Source organism: Pieris rapae, chromosome 5 (assembly GCF_905147795.1).
Source record: "Pieris rapae chromosome 5, ilPieRapa1.1, whole genome shotgun sequence".
Classification (NCBI taxonomy): domain Eukaryota; kingdom Metazoa; phylum Arthropoda; class Insecta; order Lepidoptera; family Pieridae; genus Pieris; species Pieris rapae.
Window position 1 is genome coordinate 4,545,665 of NC_059513.1, and position 7,999 is coordinate 4,553,663.

Below are 7,999 nucleotides of genomic sequence, written 5' to 3' on the forward strand. Positions count from 1 at the left end.
ATGTTACTTACATAAAATATATTACTATTAATTACATTAAATGTCAATAATTAATGTAACAGTTGTACGTTTCTAATGAATCTTATTATATTATAGTTATTCATATTTTTATATCATTTACTATTACAAAAAAGAGTGTCTGATTTTTGTCACGTTTTTCTTGGCGACCACAGAACTGCATAGTTTTTTTAGACGAAAATTTGGCAAAAACGTTTCCTTCTAGTACTTTCACTACGAAACAAACTAGCGCATTGTAATCCCATGAAAGATTTATATTTTGATGTTCTTCCATAGAATGAGGAAATAACTTTATCTTCTAGGTCTTGTCATCTTTCATTAACATATATTATGCAAGAAAAATTAATTATTAACAGTATAAAAATTAATAAAAATTATATTGACCAATGAGTATTGTGCAACGAGTCTTTACTTATAAAATATAAACATCTATTTACGTGATGCTGTTAATTTAAATATTCAGATAAATTATTTATTTATATTATACGCCTAAGAATTTATAAATTTCCTAGTCGCCATTCATTGTTTGTGATTATATAAAATTCTAAATAATAATTAAGGTTATTAACTAATTACAATAAAACAGTTTTGAACGGAATAAAACGAATAAATTAGTATTTATTATAATTATAATTCATGGTGTTAGAGTAATTCTAGTAGCAATTCTGTAGGATATTTTAAATCGGGAATTGTTTGACACGAAAATTATGTACTGAAATATTACTTGTAGTCAATATTTAATTCACAAAAATAAACATACACGCCTGTTAAACGCAGAAAGCAATGCTGTTCTTATTTATTACGTCTTTCGCCATCTTGGAGGGGTAGGTAGAATGCAGGAGTGGACTAGGAAGACAGAGAATAGCTTACATAGACCAGATCAAGGAAAAATAAAAAAAATAAAAAAAAGGAAAAAAAAATATTGCACTGAGTGGCGATTAACACAGACAAGAGCCCGGCTCTTAAATTTGAAAAACTTCCACCAATGCCCTAGATATCAATCTCTAAAAGTATATCCATGTGTCATTTAAAAAAAAACGTAATTAAGCTTAGTATGGTCGATCGTGTTTGCGTTCTTCCCGCAGTAGCATTAGAGCATGCTGAAATTCCTTGCTAATAGAAGTTAAATGTTTGATCATGTTTATTTTTTACAAGGAATCATGTGATGATGGTTGCTCACAAATATTTGTTAAAAAATAAAACCTTTCACGATTTATATGAGCGTAGGAGACCTTAAGATTCATTCGAGATGTCCAAGGAGACTATTTCGAATAATTACTGCAAAATGAACCAATATTTGATTCAACCAACGAAATGTCACTAAGGCTGTCAACGAATTTAATTTAATTGTAAAGAATTGAAAAGTCTCAACAAATGGTACAGAGGTGTGATGGCAGGCGAAGTCTGACCGAATAAGTCAATTATGACTTCTATTCGGATCCTTAATGCCATGTAGAAGATGAGGAAATGGTGTGAAGGCAGCAAGTCCATGCATCTGTTTTTCAAGACACTCAAGACCTTTACTAATGCAGATCGCTGACGTTTATTAGTGCACATTGTACCCAGACAAATAAATGATATTTTGATTTTTACGATGATTTTTATCATAGTTATATAGGAAATAGGAACCAATTATAGTCCTGTACTCATGATTACTTTATATATACGTTGTTTTGTGTAATGTGTGGTATGCATCATATTAAATTACTTTATAACACTGAAACCGAACCGCATAATAACGAAACTACTAATTCACATGCCTTTTACCGCAAATTCTCGTTGAATATATCACGGCATAAATGTAAACCACAAGTTATTATAAGTTTGTATATGTCGAATTGAGGTTTAAATTCGTTACGGAAAGGTTCCAATTGCGTCAGTACCATCGTGTATCTTAAAGTTTTATAAAGGCAAAAAAATAACGCAAACGTACAATAAAATTATATGAATGTGATGAAAAAGTTATCTCCCGTCTACTACTCAATAAAAAAAAATCCCAATCTATAGTCTAACCACCAAGATATAAACTCACAAAACACATGAAAATTACGCTAGCTGATTTGGATGACGAATCTACAGAGTAGAGGCTACGTATTTTGGCATGACTGTAGATAGATATGACGAGATATATTTAATAAAATACTTTGTTTGGAGGTGGCTAACGACCGACTTTAATCGTTTAAAGTGTGAGCTTATAACTAATATAAATAAGTGTTAGTAGGGTCACTTACAAGACCTAGAACTTGGCTTAGCTAAAGGTTCAAAAATCTCAGTGAAACTTCAATACAAGTGTACGGTTTTTTGGACATTATCGAAGAATGAATGTTGCATTACAATTAAGAAGTGAGGAATATACTAAACTCATTTCGGCTGCAAGTGTGCGATGATTGTTTACATTTTGTTTACCCCTCTTAACTATATATATATCTTAACTAATGTTAGATTACACAACTCTCTGAGGTTCTAAAAACTAACACAGACACATCGCACACACACACCAATTCACATACGCATACATTCATGGATACTTAATGTATATACAACTTGTGTTTGATCAGTTGTATATATTTATTACACACCTATTTACCACTGACTAATTGTCAAATAAAAGCCAAAACACAGCGGCTCCCTTTTGTGGGGACTGGCGATATAATTTTATTACAACTATATGAATAAAGTTTTTATAAAAGTATAAGTTACATTTTTAGTAGGAACTCCCTCCACAACTAAGATTCCTCCAATGAATACGTACGAGCCAGTTACATAGAAAAAAAATTGGACCTCTTCGTGTTACATGTCTAAAAAAACCTTTCATGAGGAGCAGAGAAGAGAATCCTAGCATCCCCATCTACCACATCATAAATCTCAACACTGATTCTACTGTTAAAGTTTTCAAAATTATTATAAGCTAATTTATCCTGAGATGCAAGAAGATCGTTTTGAATAAAAGCTTTTAAAAATAGAGACTTTAGCAAAGAATCATTTAGAGATTACATCCTGAGAGTCTTTGGCTCAACACTCAACTTGTGTCGCGGATTCCCGCAATTTTATTCCGTCGACGTAACCCTGTATCCGATATTGCACATCGTAGTGCCTCTAGATATCGATACTGCAAGGATTTTTGAAAAAATATATTATGTGTTTTTATATTATCCGCAGGGTTCATAAGAAATAAATTTTCTAAAAAAGTCTTATACATGATATTGCTTCTAGAATACGCTTCGTGATAACTGCTATATTTTCTCATTTCCGTGATGATGATATTACTATAACAATAAATAGATTTGAATAAATCATATATTTCCATACATTTTTTATAACATTTAATAATAAAAATATATTACTTAAAGATGTAAATGTTTTCAATAATTTTCCTTATAATCCTTTTAACTAGATAGCTACTAAGAAAAATTTCTCATTAAATGAGTTGTTTCAGACGTTAGAAAAAGAGTTGAATTGATAAGAAGAATCATTGTTATTGATTTTTGTATGGGAGAGGGGCCAACGAGTATATAGAACATGTTCACACCGTGGTACAGGGACACTTGTTACACCGGGAGGTTCACAAGTGTGGTCGTAATCAAAAAGATATATTAATCGATATGATTTACACATCACTAAGTTTGTCTATTCTCAAGTAAGCTCTTTGTGGGATTGAAAGTTTTGACTTGCGGGCGATGTGGATTGTTGACAACAAACTACTACAAACAAATGCACTATACTTTAGACTATACTAATGTTATTACTTCACAAATCGAGAATTATGTGCGACCACATAGTCAATTGTTACATATAGAGATTCTGGTGTGAATTTTAGTTTACAGCGAGACAGGTACAGAGAATTGGTTCTTTCTCCCTTAGTTGGTCTTTTAAAAATCGGAACGTAGTAAGTAGCCTAATTTTTTATAGAACAGGGGGTAAATACCTGAAGTGAAACCGCCGCCCAGGGAAACACTCCGAGAATACTTGTCAAGTGCTTTGCCGGTTTTTAAATTGTTACAATCTAATCTTAATGGGGCGTTGTATCTTTGTTACAAGAGTATCGATTTAAAGAGTAAATTTGTCTATGGCAAACTATACATATATTAAGCATACGGCATACCATAAGCTTGGTTTCTTGTTGTTGCTCCATTATTCCTTACTTTTACTTTACCGGGTATTATATTAGCTATGCTAGGGAGTGAGGAGGCCTGGAGTGCAATGGTCTCCGTCTGTGAGCATGTTATGCTGCTGAAGGATGCAGCTGAGCGATTGAGGGAGAGGTCTGGGGATGACCGTTGAGGGACCGGTAGTTCAAGGATGGGGGCTCGACCTCTAGTGGTCCGGAACTGCAGGTCTTGAATGAGCTCTCTATGTCAGATATAAGCCCGGGTCCCTTGGGTAGAAAGCCTAGCGAACCCCGAGGGCCCATCTTAAGGGCGTGTGATGGGGTGAAGTGTTTTTAGTGGATGGGGTCTAGCTAATCCTCTGACTATAGACCCACAGTACCCGCGTCAAGCTCGATATTCTTGATGCGGGCCTGCGTAAGTGCATTTACACCTCATAAAAAATATTCCATAATTATTTTTTGGTTAAACTAATATTTTTATTATGGGTTGCCCAGGTTTTCGTAATATACGTAGCTGTATATATACGTATATTTTCGGATATTAAAAGTCATAATATAAAATATAATGGAAGAATTTAAGTAAATTCAAACCTTATTGTGTGAAGAATTAAATGTACCAGTATACCTTAATGCGAAACACGGGCAAGCACTTAGCACTGCGTATGGAATATTTAGAAGAGTAATACGTGTCTAGAGTAGAATTATTTAACCCTTAAGTTATAGTGTTATAGCATATTTGGATTTATTTTGTTATTAACACTCCGTTGCAAAGGAGGGCAACTGACGGCCTTATCGCTTTTAACGATCTCTTCCAGGAAAAAGAGCGAGAAAAAGTGCAGTACATACGATATATAGACATAAGTAAATGGGATAAAACAAAATAGTATATTTCATTACAAGTGCGGAAAGCCTGTCATTGCAACGAGTTCCGACGAATGTCTACCCGAGCCGAGGCGCAGCCGAAGGTGAGGGTTGACAGTCGGGACAAGTTGCAATGACGGTTCCGCACGTGTACTGAACGACTATTTTTAATACAGTTGCGAAAAAATAAAGCAATTTAATTAAACAATTTGCTTTTTTTTCTCTTCTCTCTCCGGAATAAATTCGTTGCACGTGGATATGTAGCGACTTATATGTTTCCGGTAAATTGTTCTCCGAAGCATTTTGTGCAATTATACTGCGTTCGGGTGGTATTCATTCAAATAAAATATCGTCGAAATTACTCATTTTGTGCAACAAATAACTCAACTCGGAAGAACATTTTTGGAAAATGGCGCCAACCGCAAAGAATATGAGCCAAGCTTGTTTTTTCTTTTCTTCACCCATTCTGGGTAGGCAAAGGGAACTTGGCCCATACAGCCAATTCTTCAGTAGACTATTTTTATTGAAAGAAAACCAAATCCAATCATTAAATCTGATATTGAAACAAATAGTAGCTTCTTTTTAAAATATTTGCATGAATCATAAAAACTTCTGTGATTTTTCTAGTAAAAACTTCATGGTTAGTTTTTTCTTTTTAATATGTTTTTTATTGATATGAAATAAAATAAACCTAACCTAACTTATTGAATCCAATTATTAGTAAACTTTTTAAAAATACGTATTTGCATATATATGCAATTACGAATTACAATTTATAATATTATAAAATTCTTTTTAATATTTTTTAAATTGATATGAAATGAAAAGAAACCTAACCGAACTTATTGAATTCAATTATTATAATATTTAGAAATCATATATCATAAAAACTTCTATGAATCTTTTTAATAAAACCTTCGTGGTTGGTTTTTTTCTTTTTTTTAGACATTGTTTTGACAGTTGGCAAAGAAAACGCACGAGTGCGGGAATGGCAAAGAAAAAGCACGAGTGTGTAATAGCCCACTTTCCGAACGCTATACCTCCCTGCAATATGCCACTTTTTGAGCAACTGTATTAAAAAATATATAGACAGTTAATACAATATTTAGACATATGAAAAAGATAAAGTTCTCATGAATCATGGTAATTTTAGATCAGTTTCACATCAGGTAGTACGAAAGTTAATATAACATAGCCTAAAATATAATAGCATATCTGCCTGGGTCATAATAGTAATTATAGTTCTATATATATTATGTCAACACATGTATGGTACAATTGTATTCCAAATTTCTTGAAATAAAATAAATAAATTTAATGATGCTTATTTGTATGTCGATATTTGTGTGTAGGTTGTATTTCCAAGAAAAAAATTTAATTCAGTGAAGGGTCTTATTCTATGTAGTTATTATACAGTTCTACAGCGTATATTATCAAAAAAATTTGTTTCTGTGCGATGTTAGTCTATGACATGCATAGATTTATTAATCGCCCGGGGAGAGGCATTACGCGAATGTAAGCATGATGTATCATTGTTTAATTAACATCCTAATTAATAATTCTATTCGCATTCAGTGAGTGCTTGGAGACGCTTTTTTCACTTAATTTAAAAGTTATTAAGAGTCCTTGGGATTCAATTAATTAATATCCTGAAAATATTATTTTTCATTTATTACGTTAGGCAATTTATTTCAAACTGCATATAGATAAATATTTTTGGTATTCCTAATTTAGCAGTTTATTTCGCACAGACAGAGATTGTGCGTAGTTAAAATAAGTTTGCATTACCAAGGAGTTTCTATTATAATTTTAGCTGGGATACACGTTTTTTATAGTCTATGGCTCTCCGCAACCCACATTTATACAATAATATTTAATATTTATACTAATATAAACTTACATAATCTATAAATTTAATTATTGGAAGAGTTTTCATGTGATGGTCGCACAGGACTCATTTTCCTCGTATTGCATATCCCATAATATGTTTCTAATGCATTTTGTATGAAATATCCAGAAGGTTATCAATCTGCAATCCCTACAAGTTTCATATGAGCGCAATCTTTTTCTAATATCATCTGATATCGCTTAAGTATCCGAGACGTAGCTTAGTCTATGGCTATTCTCATATAAGCGATATCCAAAACGACAGAGTGTCGTTGGAAATCTAACAAAATCGATAGCAACAAGCAATTGTTTAAACGATTATAATTTTTGTTGTTATTTCACTCAGTTGCACAAGAATTGTCGTGCTTTTGATGGTTAAACAACACCTCTTTTGACACTAAAATTTACACAAAATTCCCATTCGCTTATTTAATTTAGTTAAAATGTCACATCAAGCTTAAATTATTTTCGTTTTATATCAGTCATTTGGTAGATACAGACGACTAGGTTTATTTTAATTATTTTTTTTGTTTAACCGATTTTATTATTACCTTCATTGTATGAATCTCACGTAATTCATCAGAAACAATGTGTTTGTGTTTCGAGGCGTATTATTCGACAATTATGTCGACAGTTTGATATCACGTGAACAAAAATAGGACTCCAGGATGTAGCTTAAACTTTGCTACGTGTCTGGTAAAATTAGAAAAGTAGCACAGCTTTAAACTCCTAAATAATTGATTTTGAAACCATGCTATTCATTTTTGCATTACGTCCCTATTTTGAGATAACTTTAAAATATTTAATGAACATTCGAATTTTAAATGTCGTTTGAATTATCTTGATTAAAAATGTTTTAAATTCTGAGCATGTTTTTATGAATTTCGTTACTGTCAGTTGCATTTCTAAGAAACTTTATTATAATTTGCAATAAGAATAGGAATGTAAAAATGGTTGCCATCTTTAATGTGTCAATGTCCGTCAAACAAACAGCATATGAATTCGATATTCGAATGTTATTTTTTAATGCATAATGCCATTTTGTGACAGTCAGATTTGAACTGCACCCTACTGTATACTGTTTTGTATTGAAACTAAAAAATATTTTTAAATTATTATACATAC